Consider the following 15,631-nt stretch of genomic DNA (forward strand, 5'->3'; position numbering starts at 1 on the left):
ATGAATGACCTAGAGGGTATTATGCTAAGTGAAATAAGTCAGACTGAAAAAGACAAATGCCATATTAGTTCACTCCTATGTGGAATCTAAAAAAAAAAAAAAAAAAAAAAAAAAAGAAAGAAATGAATAAGCGAGCAAAAAAGCAGAATCAGACCTGTAAACACAAAGCACAACTAGCATAATGTTTAAACTTGTTGAGTCACTAGGCTGTACATCTGAAACTCATGTAACATAGTGTGTCTACTATACTCAAATAAAAAAATTAAAATAACCTAAGTTAAGCTTTACTTTATTAAGGGTTTTTAAAAAGCGTGTTTAATCGTTTCCACCAACTGGCACATTATAAAAACACAATTCATTTTACCTTAGCCCTTCTTTCATGGCTTAGGTATTTCTCTGAAACTGTTTGAAACACACATGAAGAAAGGTAAGAGATATTACATGGCTGCTAAAGAAGAAAGTATAATATTAACTGCATTAGCATCAGAATAATTTATATTCTGAGCAAGAAAACTCATTAATGGCCATGAGCAATGTTTGCTAATAAAGCAGCTGAGACATGAGCCTGATGAACTGGGGGAGAGCAGGGAAGTTTGCTGTTTGGTGTCCTTCCTGCAGTACCTCCAGGTGTTCTTCCAGGGTCCTTAGGGAACATCTTCCCTGTGCTTTGTCATTCCTTCATGTTTCTCCCTCCCAACATGGGCTTCAAGGACTGGAATTCAGAGGAGATAAGCTTTCTGGCCATGTCATTCTGGGCCATTGCTGAGTTCAAGGTCCTCTTCCTGCTCCTTTTCACCTAGAGTTGTGTAGAGCTGGGGGCTGGGCTGGGCTTGAGGACTGGGAGGTGGGGGGAGTGTTCTTGCAGGTCCAGCCTTCCCTCCTCTAGGAAGTTCCTGGATTAAAAGCTAATAGATGGCAGGGCTCATGTCTTCCTTCATTTCTGTGTGCATGTGTGAAAATGAAGTGTCATAAATACAACTTGTGTAGCCCAGTTCCTGGCACTTAGGAGGAGCACAGTCAAATTTGTTTTCCTTCCCTCAGTCTTTTCATCAAACTCCCCTAATGTCTCTTAGGTCTTGAGGAGACTCCCTCAAGCAGACTTGAGGGCAGGGATTGGTGGGGGCCATGTTGGATAGATCTGGAGGCTAATATAGGTCCTTATCTCATTAGTTTACTTTGCATTAAGTTGCATTTTGGCAACATTCGCAAGTCTAAGTGGATATTGGAAGAAATGGACATTTGGGGATAAAAAATCAGATGTTTCAGGTCTTTCCAGATGTCCTAGGTGTGCTTAGAGTTTTAGTATCTCAGACCAGACCCCTGAGCAGAAGCCAATCACTCTCATGTATCAGTGGATCAGGCAGTCCTTGTTTCATGAAAACAAATATAGCAGATCATTCAGAACAATCAAGAGTGAACACAGGATGAGAGAGTCTTTGCCAAGTATGTGGTTGTGGAACTGAGACAGATTTGGTTTCCTCATGTGCAGAATGAAGACAGTAATGACAACAACATGGCAGAAGTGTGACCAGGGAGGCTCTAGGCCACGCTATTGTCTTAACACCAATCACTTACCATGTGAACACCCGAGAACTGGGCAGGCTTAAGTGAGCAAACAAAGGTGTTTGGTTGTTGAATCTGACGATTCTATCCTGGGGACATTTCAGTGATGAACTAACTTATGTTTGGGGTAAGAAGAAAAGTGGGAAAGATGGTGGAGTTGTTGTATCCACCAAGGGGCTGACTTGTTTAGGTCAGCGTTTTAACAGTCTTCGTGTTTCTCAATGGACCGAAATGTTTGCCCAATTTGGATAAGGCTGAGTAGCCAATGGGCTGCTGTAGTGAGTCCTCTGCAAATGAGCTCAACAAAGTTTATTGAGTGTTTACTATGTGCTGGCCACTTGAGCAGGGCACACAGTAGCTCCCTTTGTGAATGTCACAGACATGCCCCAGAAGAATGCTTGTCAGGACTATTGTGGAAAGCAGGGTGTCATTAAACTCCAACAAGCATATGTATGGGGCAATTATGGGGATGAATAGGTTGGCAAGGGCCCCTCTGAGGAAGGTCACTTTAGGTGAGACTGGAATGTTGAGGGGCTTGGGGGACAAAAGAGCAAGCAGGATCAACGAGTGGCTTGTGAGAAGGCCTGACGATGGCAAAGCTCCATGAACTGGAGGGAGTCACCCAAGCCAGTGAGGGAGACTGGGGGAGGGTGGAAAGAGGTCAGAGAGGAAGCCTGGGATTGGGGATCATAGACAAGAGGTTTATAGGGGGATTTCTTGAACAGATGAGGCAGATCTGACATAAGCTGATTTGAAAGGATCATGACCATGGAAGGAAAATGAACTTGAGGAGGTCAGGCTGGAGGTAAGCAGGGGACACTCATGGGAAAGCAGGAACACCCTTCTTGGGCCAGGGGGGGATGAGGGTGGTCAGGAGCCAGGTAATGGCCATGGATATGGATTTGAGAAAAGTCTTGAACATTCTAGTACATTGGAGTTAGACTGGGTGGGAAAATGGAGTGTGTAGTGGAATGTCCCTCCAGTTTCTGGCAGAGATAACTGGGTTCACCCATCTCCTTTACTGAGATGAGAACCTGCAGGCAGGGAAGGGCTGGTGAGGAAGACCTGGTGCTCCCTGGTTTTCTTTCAGAGACCATAGAATCTGCCTTTCTTTGTGCACACTGTGGCCTGGCAAGGAGAGGGCTGAATTGTACCGAAGCCCTGTGTGAGAACAAAATACTAAGAAGCAATAGGTCAATGTCCATTCATTTGGTCAGGGCCAGGGTCCTGGAGTTGATTCTGGAAGCTCCTGTTGCTCAGTCTTAACCTCTCTGCTGCCAAGTTGTCGAGAGCACCTTGGCGGTCTCCTGGTGAAAAAAACACATAGCAACTACACTGGGACTCCTCAATGGCTCTGGCCACATGTGATTCACAAATAGACATGTAACCATCTGGGTAGTAAAGAGCCAGTACAAAGAGCCCCATGCACAGGGATAGGTATTAATCTTGGCTCTGGCAAAGCTTTTGGTCTCCCCGCTTTTGGTCTAGAAGTTAGCCAACCTGGACAGTAGCAGTTCTTCAACAAAGGATTGCTGAATCTGGGCCTCTGTTTGTCCCCATGCAGGGTGGGTCAGTGTACCTGTACCTGTCCTGTATTTCTGGTTCTGGTCATGCTGTTTCATTCCTGATAATGGGGGTGCATATCCAGAAGATAGGGCAGAGTCTGCTGGGATTGTTTTTTGTAAGCTTTCACTTTCAAATGGTGCAGGAGTCAGAGAAGGGTGGATTCTCCTGTTTGGGAGCGCTTAGAGGGGGCTCAGGACCCTGTTTTGGCTCAGACCCCTGCAACCTGTTCAGGTTCTGCTTCCCCACTCATCTGGGAACCACCTGCCTCTCAGGCAAGAAGACCCTATGGCACCCAACGTTGGATTTGGAAGCAGGGTTTGGGGCTCAGAGCAGCTAACTGCAAGTGCAACCTCTGAGAGCAGATTTGGGGTCTGCTGAGATCTCACACTACTGAGTTAGAGACATTCCAGAAGTCTCAGCTTTCTAAGCAGGTAAGTTGGTTCTGAAGATGCTTTTGGCCAATAAAAGGAAAGGTGGGAGCAGCTGGCTTTGAGGAGGTGGCTGAGATTGTGGTGAGGGTGGTGGTGCTGGGTAATAATGAGGCTCTGAGAAGACCCAGGACAAATACAGTGATGCCTGCACTTCATTCACTTACTGACATTTGTGTAGCACTACATCCTTGCATGTTGGGGTGAGATCCCGTTACTATCCCCACTTGACATTGAGGAAACTGGGGCAGAACAGGTGAAGAAACTAGTCTAAGGTGGTTGCCTAGAGAGTGGCTGAATCTGGCCACTAGAAAGTCAGTAGTCACCTCCAGAATCTGTTCTTCTCAGTACTATTTGCTGCCAGACCCCAACTCCACCCAGCAGTAGGTGGTTTGAAGCCCTTTTTTGTCTGACCAGGACAAATTTTATCATTTCTGTGCTCTCTCTCTCCTGGGATCCTCTTTTTATTTATTTTTTTTAAGTAAGCTTCATACCCTCTGCCAACGTGGGGCTTGAGCTCATGACTTGAGATCAAGACCTGAGCTGCAATTAAGGGTCAGCTATTTAACCGACTAAGCTACCCAGGCAGCCCCCTTCTGGATTCCTTTGTCCTGAGGCAGAAACTCCTCAGAGATATAGAGGATGAGGATCAACTTTTCATGGGGAATTGATGGAGCCCTCTGTTGGGAGTAAGGCCAGGTCCTTTGTCCTGAGCAGCAACAGGTTGGGGGGAGGTGGGAGCTGAAATTTGGGTGAACTCAATAAGCAAAGGGCCTCAAGACAGGATGCATGTGGTGGGAACCACAATGTCCTTGAGGAGGATGTCGTCTGACTCTCATGCTTCTCAGTGGTTCCCTGGTCATTATTAGGGGGCAGCAGAAGAACAGCACACAGGACCTGGCGGGTCCTTCATGGGCAGGGGCCTGAGTCTGGGCCTGTGTCTCTGGGCACATCTGGTGGTCTGTGACTCATACAGACTTGGAGGAGGCCCTGTGCTAAGGCAGGAGGGTTCTGGTCCTATGGGCAGAGCAGTCTGTGAAAGCTTTCCAAGGGACTGGGAGGGGTCTTGGTACCAGGGTTGTGGGGGCCCATCAGCATAATAACTCTTCTTGTTCTGGGGATTATTATCAGCCCTGAGCCCTTCTGTCTTTTCTGAGGCCCAGAGTGTGGGCTGGCTCTCCTCATGTCTGTAGGTGTTCTCCTGCCTCCTGCCCTTGTCTTCCCAGCCCTGAGGAAATGGAGGATTGCCGCAGAGGCTCTTTGCTCTCCCGTCTCACTTCCCTCCTTCTCTTCTTCCAGTTGCCTGCTGGGGGGTCTGCAGGTAAGTGTGTCCCCATCCCCCTTCCTGCATCTCCCTTGGGTGAGCGAGAACCTCTGGGAGCCCTGCTGTGTCTCCATCAGGACAGATGGTTCTTGGTGGAGGCCCTGGCTGTAGGAAAGGTCTGGTGATCCCCCAACTGCTAGTTGTAACTAAATATTAAAGAAGACGGTTTGCGAGGGCAATGGCAGACCTCCCAAGGCTTTGTGTTCTGTCTCATGGAGTTTGGATGCAGAGCTGAGGAAATTTTCAACAGAGCAGTGGAAGGAGGTATTTTGGGTAGGAGTTTTGCTTTGACTGCTGTAAGGGAGGGTATATGCAAGGTGGCAAACCTGGAACAAACATGTAGTTACGGGGTGGAGAGGTGTCTGAATTCACGTAGGGGCAATGAGATAGAAGAGGGGTTTCCAGCGTCAGAGAAGTTGGGAAAGTAGACCCAACTGAATGAGTAGCTTTGGAGACAGGAGTTTGGAGGGGGAAGAGGGGACTGCAGAGACTCCCAAGGTTTCTCTTTGGCAGTTTGTTGTTTAGCAGTAGAAATATTGATAACTGTGTGTTAGTTGCCTATTGTGACAATGTGTTAGTTGCCTATTGTGAGAGTGTTGTCTCAGAGAGCTGACACAGAAAGCTCAGGGGCATATAGCAACAACCATTTAATTAATCTGTGCATTAAAGCAGTACACTTCATCTGGGCTGTGTTTGTCTGATCCTTTTTTCTTTTTAAAAATTTTTTAACATTTATTTATTTTTGAGAGACAGAGAGAGGCAGAGCATGAGCAGGGGAGGGGGAAAGAGATACAGAATCTGAAGCAGGCTCCAGGCTCTGAGCTGTTTCCTAGCACAGAGCCCAACGCGGGGCTTGAACTCACGAACTGCAAGACCATGACGTGAGCTAAAGTCAGACGCGCAACCAACTGAACCACCCCGGCGCCCCTGTGTTTGGCTAATCTTAACTGGGCTTACTCATACATCTTCGGTCATGTAGGAAAAATTTGATTAAACACAAAATATCTCAACCTGGAAATCCTTTTCAGAAAGATAGTAAGGAAAGGAAACATTTTTATCATTGCATTAGCATTAACCAGATTGTGTTGTGCATCACAGAGAATCTACCAAGGGATTGCAAAGACAGAAGAAATCTCACCCTTTTACATAGCCATGCAGACACAACTCATTACATATATGTTCTCTGGATAACCAGGTATTAACCCTCAAGTAAGTGGATGTGACAGCAATACTTGTCACAGTTCATTCCAAGTTTGCTTGGTAATTGGGGTGACCAACTCTTGGCTTCATTCAGAACCCCCCCCCCCCTCAAGTTTCCTATCTTAATGACAGGAGATGGTGTTACACTGGAATCATGGTACCCACTGAGATTTGGGTCTCAGGAATGGACAGAGGGGTGCTGTCCTTCTTGATGTTAACAGTTCAGAGAGAGGGCTCCCTGGTTCTTAAGAAAGACATTCTTGGACCTCAAAGCTGGCAAAAGACCTATCTAGTTTTCACAAAGGACTTATATACATTTCAAAGAGGGGAGAAAGCCTCTGAAATCACAAATTTCCTAAAGTAAATGCTGTAAGTAAAAGGATGGGAAGGGACTTTCTTCCTCTATTTTCAACAGGGACAATAAACTTCTTACCTTTTTTTTGTCCTTACAGTGGACTTTGGTTGTGTTTCCTCCCATGGGTGTTGTTCAGCTGGCTGTTGGCTGATTGATCTAGGAGAGTTTTAGCTGGAAAAGTTTTGCTAGACTGAGCATGTCCTTCCTGTGTCAGAGGCCAAGGCAAAGGCACAAGCAGTTTCTAGCTTCTGCTAGAGTCACATTCCCTGAACTCTCAGTGGCTGAGTCAAGGTGTATGATGGAACCCAGAGGCAGAGTGTGAAGGCACTAAAAATATGTGGCAGAAGCTGAGATAGATGTAAAGGAGGCTGAAGGATTAGGGATATGTTCATCGTCAGACTATCACAGATGGGCCCAAATATGAATTAGTTCAGGATTTGAGTTTGAAACATCTGTGAGGAATTCTGGTAGAGCTAACCCCCAGGGATGTGGATATTAGGGAGATAGCTCAGGAAATAGGTAGGGTTTTCGATGGTGGAAGCAGATGCCCCGGAGCGTTTGTGAGGTGAGAAGAGCAGAGAAGGATGTAACCTGGGACCAAATTCCTCTTCCTGTCACTAGGGGTAATGGACATGCCACTCTCATGGTTGGAGAGAAGAGCCCTGCCCTCTGTGCCCAATGCAGGACCCCATGCTCCTTCCTTCTGTTCTCTATGGCAGGGCCACTGCTTTGCTCCCTAGGGAGCCCCCAGAATGCATGCTGCCCCTGGAGTTATGCACAGGAAGACTCTGATGGCATCCCCGGGTTCTGGAAGGCCTCCCTGTGCTCTCCACCTTCTCTCTTGCAGGCGTGGACTCTGTCCCCAAAGTACACGTCACCGGGCCAGAGAGGGACAGGGTTTCGGTGCACAGCCTTGGAATGGCTCCCAAAGCACCACGTGCGGTGGAGGTCCCTCAGTAGGGAGAAGTTCCTGGCATTCTCAGAGACCCATGCCCAAGATGCTAAAGGGCTGTTCAGTGTGGAGGCTGCCTGGTGGTGAGTGACAGGTCTCCAGGCAATATGACCAGCTCAGTGCTTAGCCTCATCTGACCTGCCCACCATATTGCCAGCTGTTTTGCCTTCAATGCAACTAGTTCTCAGTCAGCACCTGGAAGTCACAAACCAGGTATACTTCTGTTGAAACTTGCCGTTGTACTTCACCATTCTGCTCTTTGCAGCTTCATTCCCCCTTTCTGCTTTTTGTTTTAATTATTTTTAGTTATGCCATTTTCTCCTCTGTTGGCTTTAACAGCATCTAGATCATGTTTCTCTATTTCTCTATTAATTATAGTATTTTTATTATTTGTTGACTACCCTTGAGATTCAGCTTTATTTCTTTCCTTTTTTTTTCTTTTTCTTTTCTTTCTTTCTTTCTTTTTTTTTTTACTTAAACTGGGTCCCGAGCTCCACCAGGTGAGGGTCCAATGAGGTTGTGCTGAGCTGACATTAATATTTTCTTCAGCAGAACAGGAAGGAGTGAGTCCTGCACAAATCTGAGCATATGCAGCCTGGCAAAGGGCACAGGAGTGCAGATGCTGGGAGGCAGAAGTTGGTGTTGTCAGAGTGGAGGTTAGAAAGGAGGCTAGGAAGGCTGGAGAGAGTTGGGGAGGAGAGCAGAGAGGGAGAAGGAGGAGGGACAGGGCCTGGGGCAGGATGACATTTTCAGCACTCTGCTACTAGTGCTGTATGACCGTATTTCCCCACACTTAGTGGCTTGACCCACAAACACTTACTGTCTCACAGTCCCAGGGAACCAGGAATCCGGCAGCACTCAGCTGGGGGCTCCTACCAGAGTCTCTCAGGAGTTTGGGGCTGTTGTCAGCACCGAGGCAGGACTGGCTTCACTCAGAACCTGAGCTCACTTAGGGGTGTTAGCAGGGTTCAGTCCACATCAAAGGCCTGAGTTCTTCTCTTGTTGTTGTCTCTCAGTGCTAGACCACATGCATGTGTCTGTGTCATGACTCGACATAGAGGCCTGTTCCCCAGTGTGAGGATCTGAGAGAGAACACAGGTCAGAGCTAGCACGTGGCTGGGCACTGAGATTTTATAACCAAACCTTGGAAGGGGCTTTGGGTCCTGTTGCCATCTTCTGTAGAATAGAAGTGAATCACTAAGTCTAGGCCACACTCTAGAGGAGGGAGTTACACAAGGACATGTATACAGAAGGTGGGGATCTCAAGGAGCCAATGAGGGGAAAAGATGAGGACCCTGACAGGGTCAGTGCCTTTTCCAGAATCACAGGGACTGGTCAAAAGGCAGAACCAAGCATGAATCTAACTCCATGTCCTTAAAGTTGGGGTTCTGGCTGCACCCAGGCTTTCTGAGGGAGCTCTGGAAAAGGTTGTGTTATTGTACCTGTACAGACATGGAGATAGTGTGGGGGTGAGGGTGAACAGGAGGGTGACATGGGGCATTCCAGCACATTCTTGCCTGAGGAGAACCCCAGGTCAGGGCAACCCACTGTCCAACCCACTGAGTGCACCCCTGTCCACATTGCACCCAGTGGAGAGGGAGAGAATGGCAGAGCCTGGAGGTAAGGGTGGGTTCTGACCTTCTAGGCCAAGGCTCCAATCCATTCTGTCTGGTTTGCTTTGGAAATTAGCCTATGATCTTGGGAAGCTTTTGCCCATCCTTCCCATCTTCTGGGCCTCCAGAATGTGAACACTGGTACACACACACACACACACACACACACACCCCAGTAAGGACGGTGGGGTGGGATCTGAGGAGCTGCAGGTTCAGAGGTGGTGAAGAGATGACGAAAATACGGTTGGAAGCATTTCCTATGTGTGACACTACTCCTCCAATTTCATAGGTATCATCCCAAATATGCCTGAGGACATCCCGAGGAAGTACATGCTAGAATAATCTCCATTGCACAGGAAGGACACAGACCATCCCTGAGAGGCACAATGGCTTATCCAGGGTCAAAATCAGGTAAGAATGAAGACTTGTGTCTGAACCTAGATGTGTCTCAAAGGTGGGACCCGGATGCACCCATACCTTCCCAGGGGACCGTAGAGAGTAGTGCATTGGTGTAACTGTGTGCAGATGAGACATTTCATGGAGAAAGGGGGTGAGAAGGCAGCAGCCCAGGGCTCTATTTGCATAGGTGTTATCCCTGGAGGGGACTCGGGTAGGTGATCCTAGGCAGTGAGGTTACTGCCTTGACAACAGACCTCAAGAGAACTTGGAATCCCCATAACCAGGCACCCATATTCTAGTATAGTCCCATACCAGTCTCACTTGGCTGGAGACACTTGATAGTCAAAAATGTTTTCTTGCTGTTCTTTCTTTCTGAAGCTCTGGCTTCCAGAGACCCTAGGGGGGAAGTTATTTCAGATGCTGTGGATGTTGGCTCAACCGTCGTTCCCAATGCCTCAGGCTGTTTTTCTGAAGGCCCCGTAAAGTAATACAGAGCAGCCTAGGGAAGGCCAGTTCAGTTCAGGCCACCTGTTCGAGCCATCCCTGGGCAGCCCCATTCCCTCCTCTTCAGTTTCAGGGAAAGAGGGACATGTGAGGAGGTCCTGCCCGGGGCTAGAGAAGGTTGGATGGCAGTGGATAACCTGGTGGCCCCATCATGTCCACACCAATGTCATGGTGGGTAGGGTGGAAAAGGGACTCCTGAGGTGCTTCTTTCCTGTGCAAGGGTTAATCCAAGGTCCTTGCGCATGTATCTTTTTCCTCCTTGGTGGAAGTCTGTGCACACTGGTGTAGTGTGTCTGGAATGGAGTCACATGGGTCTGAGGGCCAGTAAAGGCAGCCAGTCAGGACTCTGAGGCCTCCTGCCTATCTGCTGCACTGTCTTTACAGAACTGCACACCAGAGATGGGGCAGGAGTTGAGTGATGAGATCCTCTGCTCAACTTCTGTGAAGGACAGGAATATGCCCCACACCACCAACAGGATGCAGCACCGAACTGGCTCAGGGTGAGTGCAGGCACCAGGGAGACCCAACAGCCAGGGCCCAGATGTAGCAAAAAGATCCCAGGGCCCAGAAGCCACACTGCTACTCCCCTGAGCCCCCTTGTAGACTTCTGCTCGCAGATGAATCTGGATCCCCATATCCTCCTCAAATTTGCCTTCCCGGCCCAGCCCCTGCCATGGCCAGATGCAAAGTCACTGTCCGCTTATTTGTAGGAATATCAGAAAAGAGACCTGAAGTCATTTCACATCCCATCTGGTCTAGAGTATTTTTTCACAGTTGTATGTATTTTCCTAACTCCTGTTCTCAGGTGTCCCTGTTGGCCTGACCATCCTTGCACACCTTCTCCAAATCTGGCACATGATCATCATGCGTAGGGAGATTTTTGCCAGAAGGGACATGGGGCTCATGGTATTTTGTCTGCTGCTCTGCAGTTTGGTTGCCAAGGAACACATCCCTGAGGCTCCTCCAGGTCAGGAGTAGGGGCCTCTCTGGGCTATACAACGTTCCAGAAGGGAGATGGGTTACCACACCCATTTAGCTCTTCACTGATGTGGGACTTTGACATGATTCCCTTTTGTTGCCATGTTACAGTGCTCACTGGACATCCTACATGACCTATTACCCTAATTCCTCTAACCCCAGGAAATGCCTCTGCCTTCTCTTCTCTAGAATGGGCAGTGTTGTCAGAAATCACACGGATGATGCTGTTGATGCAGGGAGGTGCTGTCAATACTCAGCTAACAATCTGACCTGAAATACTCACATGTTCAGTCACTATCCACCTCAAATTCTAGTTTTAACGCCAAAATCCTTTTTCCTACTGTGGGTACCTATGTTTCAGTCTTGCCACAAGCCACTGAAGGCTTGGGGATTTGTTCTGCATTCTGTCCCCTAACCCTCCTGGTGGCCAGTGTGCTGCCTGACTCCGTGTCCTTCCTCTGTTCCACCTCAGGGTAAAAATGCCTCAACCGTGAATAAGAATGAGACCAGTGTGGTGTGGACCATCCAGGCAGGCTTGCTGGATAAGCAAGTGTAGCATCCTGTGCCTGTCTTCCTTGGCAGAGATCGCTCCCCCCCCCCCCATGTCTCCATGTTCCTGGACATGTACAGAACTTTTCCACTACTGAAAAGGTGCTGGATCTGTTGATTCCAAGGTGAGCACCCTGCCTCTCCACAGCCCCACTGAATTTGGCCACTTACAGGCTTTGAGTCTTGGGAATGTCACCAAACCTCCCCAAGTCTCAGTCTTTTCCTCAGATGGGGGCAGAGTTATTATAGGGACCCAGTGGGGCCCTGCAGGGAAAGTGCACCTGGCATTGTGGAACGGTCTGCTGGCAGGGCTGTGGCTGTGCTGGGTTATTATTGTCCTCTTCCCCATGATGACGTTTCTGCCTCATCTGTCACTGTCACCAGGTCTTGAGGTGGGCCATTTTCCCATTTGAAAAGGAGATTTGAGGCTCCATCTGGGGGTCTGAATCCTGGCTGAGACCAGAGCAGGGATCCCTGGGGGTGAGCAGGTGGCCCCAGCCCACTCAGATATCTGTGATGGTGCTAGTTGAGGCCCATTCATTCATCAAACATACAGGAAGCTCCACCAGATGCAGGCGCTTCTTTAGAAGCTGACTGTCATCCAAGGCACAGAGCAGACAACACCCTGCCCTCTAGGGCTCCATTCTACACAGGGGTCAGTGACACTAGGTATGACAAGAGGTAGCATACACAGGACGGGTGATATGATGCCCTCCTGGCCTCCTCTAGGTATGGATGCATCCTTCCTGAATGTGATGAAGATGGCAGACCCCTGGAGCAGCAGACAATGTGAGTGGGCTTTAGACAATGCAGGAGGGTCTTCCCCCTCCAAGAGGGCAGCGGGGGGGGCGGTGAGTTGGGAGGGCTTTGGACCCTGTATCCCTAACATCTGCGATTCCTTTGAGCGGGCAAAGGTCTGAGTGCTTCTCCTGGAAGAGGAGAAAGTGGTTTTGGAGAGCTGTAGATGAGGTATGGGCACAGTGGGACAGCAGAGGGGGCCAGAGGATAGAGTCACCTCCTAAGAGAGTCCAACCCCATCCCTTCCCACTCCCAGTCCTGCCTCTACCCCCATCCTGGGACCCAGAACAAAGGGTGTGGGGAGCATCACACTCACCAATCTGGTGGCACTTCAACGGTGGGTGCTCAGCAAGTGCTTCGGAGACCCAGTGAGGGCTCAGGGACCAGATGTCACCCACCTTGTGGGAGATTAGGGTCAGTGGGGGGACACCCACATGGATGCGAAGTGAATAAAGCAACATGTAGGCGGAGGAGGTAAAGTTTGAGGTATTAGGAGGGTCCTGAGAAGCCCTGCTGAGAGACGGGTTCCTTTGTTTCCTATTTGTTCCGATATTCATGGAGCACTGGTGTATGCAGTGAGGACAGTGAACCGACCAGACGCCACCCCTCCCTGCCCACATGGAGTTGAATTCCAGCAGGAAGTAGGCAGGGAGACAGAGCAAAGAGTCCTTCTCCAAGAAGGACAGAGATGGCCCCATCATTGGTTAAGGGCTCCCATTCAAAACGGCTTTTTGCCAGACTCTCCTCAGTGACCAGGACTATCTTAGCAGGAGTGCCAAATCAGAGGTGGACAAGGAATAGGACCAGCCTCTGGACAGCTGGAGGCATAGGAGCCCAGGTTCCCACTGGGTGCCCTGAGACATCAGTCTTGATTCTTCTGCCCACTTCTGTATCTCCAGGGCCATCTTCTCCATTCTGGGCACCTGGATGGACCACTCCCCTGAGGATTTTTTCCAACCTGCAGAATTTCCCTGCCTGAAGATGCTGCTGGCATATGTGGGGCTTAACATGCTGGGCTCACACCTGGAGCACCATATGTCTGTTTTCCTCTCATAGCTGGGACACATGGAGCCCAATGAGCCAGAGGTTGAGGGTGAGGAGAACTCAGGGTGGGCGATGTGAGCATGTGGAGGGCACAGGGTAGGCCACACAGAACAAGTATCCTTAAACTGTGTTTGGATCAGGAGCCGTGAGTAGTCTCAGATAACTGTCCCCATGGTCTGCCATCTGGGGAGACTTCCTGGAGGTGGGTTCTTTGACTCAGAAGACATTGACTGGTGGGAGAGGTTTCCTTTATTTGGAAGAGACATGGAAAGGCAATCATGGTGATGATACTTTCTCTTCTTGAAGCTATAGCACCCGTTCCGGAGCAGGATCCAGAACCAACTCAAGAGCTAGCCCCAGCTCCCACTGTGGTGCCTGCTGCAGCTTCAGAGCCCAAGGTGGCTGAAGCCATCACTCCTGCTGGAGCTCAGCAATTAGGAAAAGCAGTGACCCTCCCTGCAGTGTCAGAGCCAGTGCAGGTGGTAGTTATAGCTATGATTCACTGTCAGGAGCTGGAAGAACCATCTGCACCTTTGGCAGCCCTGGAGCATGAGCAGGCTCCAGCCCCAGCTACTGGGGTTATGGAAGGACTAGAACAACCACTTGCTGTAGTTGAACAACCAGCCTCAGTTCCCAAGCAGTGGCTCATGTCGGCTGCAGCCCCAAAGGATGGCTTCCCCTCCCGTCGTTGCTTTTTTTGAAATTTTTGTGTTTTTTTATTCAGATATGGAATGGCTTAGTGTATTTTGTTTTATAAATAAAGTATAAATTGACTTCAAGTAAAGTTTGACTCTGATCCTTTTAAATTGGATGTTGAAGTGTCATTAGGTACTTTGACAATGTTGTACAACCATGACCACTAGGTACTGCTAGAACACTTCCATCACAGAGACACCTGTGCTACTGATCGGTCACTGCTCATTCCCTCACCCCAATCCCTGGAACCACTGGTCTCTCTGTTTCTGTTGCTTTACCTCTTCTGGGATTTTCATGTGCATGGAATCATTCAACATGGCCTTTTGTGTCTGGCTACATAACATGACGGTGATTAATAATTCTTGAAATTTTTAATGAAAATAACATTTTTATTACAAAGGAATATTCCCCAAAGAACATAGATTATGTGAAGCCCCAAAATGAACTATCTTCATTATGTGGGATAGGGACACCTTTTGTAAGTAAGTTTGACTCGAGAGCCACAAACCACAAGAGAAATGTCTGGACCAGTAAAATACCTGTAAAATCTTTTATTTTCCCGGACAGGCCATGTTTAAAATAGGCTACTGGACATAGTATAAAAATACCACAATAAAATATTAAATGTTCCCATTTATTACCAATATTTTAGGTAATAAAGTATATTATTGAAGGTTTTAGATGAGTTGTTTATTTAGTAAAATAATAATTTAAGTAATGAAGATAGGTGCAGGGTGACTCAATTGAGCGTCCAATTCTCGATTTCGGCTCAGGTCATGATCTCACAGTTCGTGGGACTGAGCCCCCAGTCAGGGTCTGTGCTGACAGTTTGGAGCCCTGCACAGGATTCTCTCTCCCTCTTTCTGCCCTTTCCCCACTGGTGTTTACTCTTTTTCTTTCTCTCTTTCTCTCAAAATAAACATTAAAAAATAAGAAATAAATGAATATGAAGAAAAAAGATACACTCCTAAGAACAAATAATTGCCCATAACAAATGGTTTCCCTGTTTCCAGTCCTTTCTCTTTGTAGCATGTGTGTGTGTGTGTGTGTGTGTGTGTCTGTGAGTGTGTGTTGTGTTGGGGCGTGGAGGGTTCCAGGACTATGCTCTTATACTACGTAGTGTCTCCACAGTGGACAGGCACAGTCATTCCTGTCCCCTTGTGCATTCTCAGTGGCCACACATCATCATTTATTCAGTGTCTCCAGCTGTTGAATAATTGGGCCAATTCCAATTTTTTGACTCGCATAATTGTAGTGAACGGTATATCTGTGCCATAAATCTCTCTTTCTTTAGGACTGATCCCTATAAGCACAATTCCTGGAATATAATTTATATACTTTCTTGAGGTATTGGTTACAGTTTCCAATAGTTACAGTCTCTCTTTTTTTTATTTTCAATATATGAACTTTATTGTCAAATTAGTTTCCATACAACACCCAGTGCTCATCCCAAAAGGTGCCCTCCTCAATACCGATCGCCCACCCACCCTCCCACCCCCTATTAACCCGTAGTTTGTTCTCAGTTTTTAAGAGTCTCTTATGCTTTGACTCTCTTCCACTCTAACCTCTTTTTGTTTTCCTTCCCCTCCCCCATGGGTTTCTGTTAAGTTTCTCAGGATCCACGTAAGAGTGAAACCATATGGTATCTGTCTTTCTCTGTAT

The 15,631-nt window shown here is 48.1% G+C and overlaps 1 long non-coding RNA gene across 2 annotated transcripts; it reads left to right on the forward strand.

The window, feature by feature from the left end:
• The first annotated feature begins 66 nt into the window (after window positions 1-66).
• On the forward strand, window positions 67-14,141 carry LOC123608195. Of its 2 annotated transcripts, XR_006717132.1 has the most exons (8): window positions 67-3,560; window positions 4,784-4,878; window positions 9,291-9,412; window positions 10,289-10,404; window positions 11,355-11,556; window positions 12,161-12,220; window positions 13,129-13,322; window positions 13,580-14,141. It is a non-coding gene; the product is annotated as an uncharacterized LOC123608195 (long non-coding RNA). The 2 variants fall into 2 exon arrangements; XR_006717133.1 differs by lacking the exon at window positions 12,161-12,220 and having other exon boundaries at window positions 13,580-14,140.
• The last annotated feature ends 1,490 nt before the right edge of the window (window positions 14,142-15,631 follow it).

This window comes from Leopardus geoffroyi, chromosome B2 (assembly GCF_018350155.1).
Source record: "Leopardus geoffroyi isolate Oge1 chromosome B2, O.geoffroyi_Oge1_pat1.0, whole genome shotgun sequence".
Taxonomy (NCBI): Eukaryota; Metazoa; Chordata; class Mammalia; order Carnivora; family Felidae; genus Leopardus; species Leopardus geoffroyi.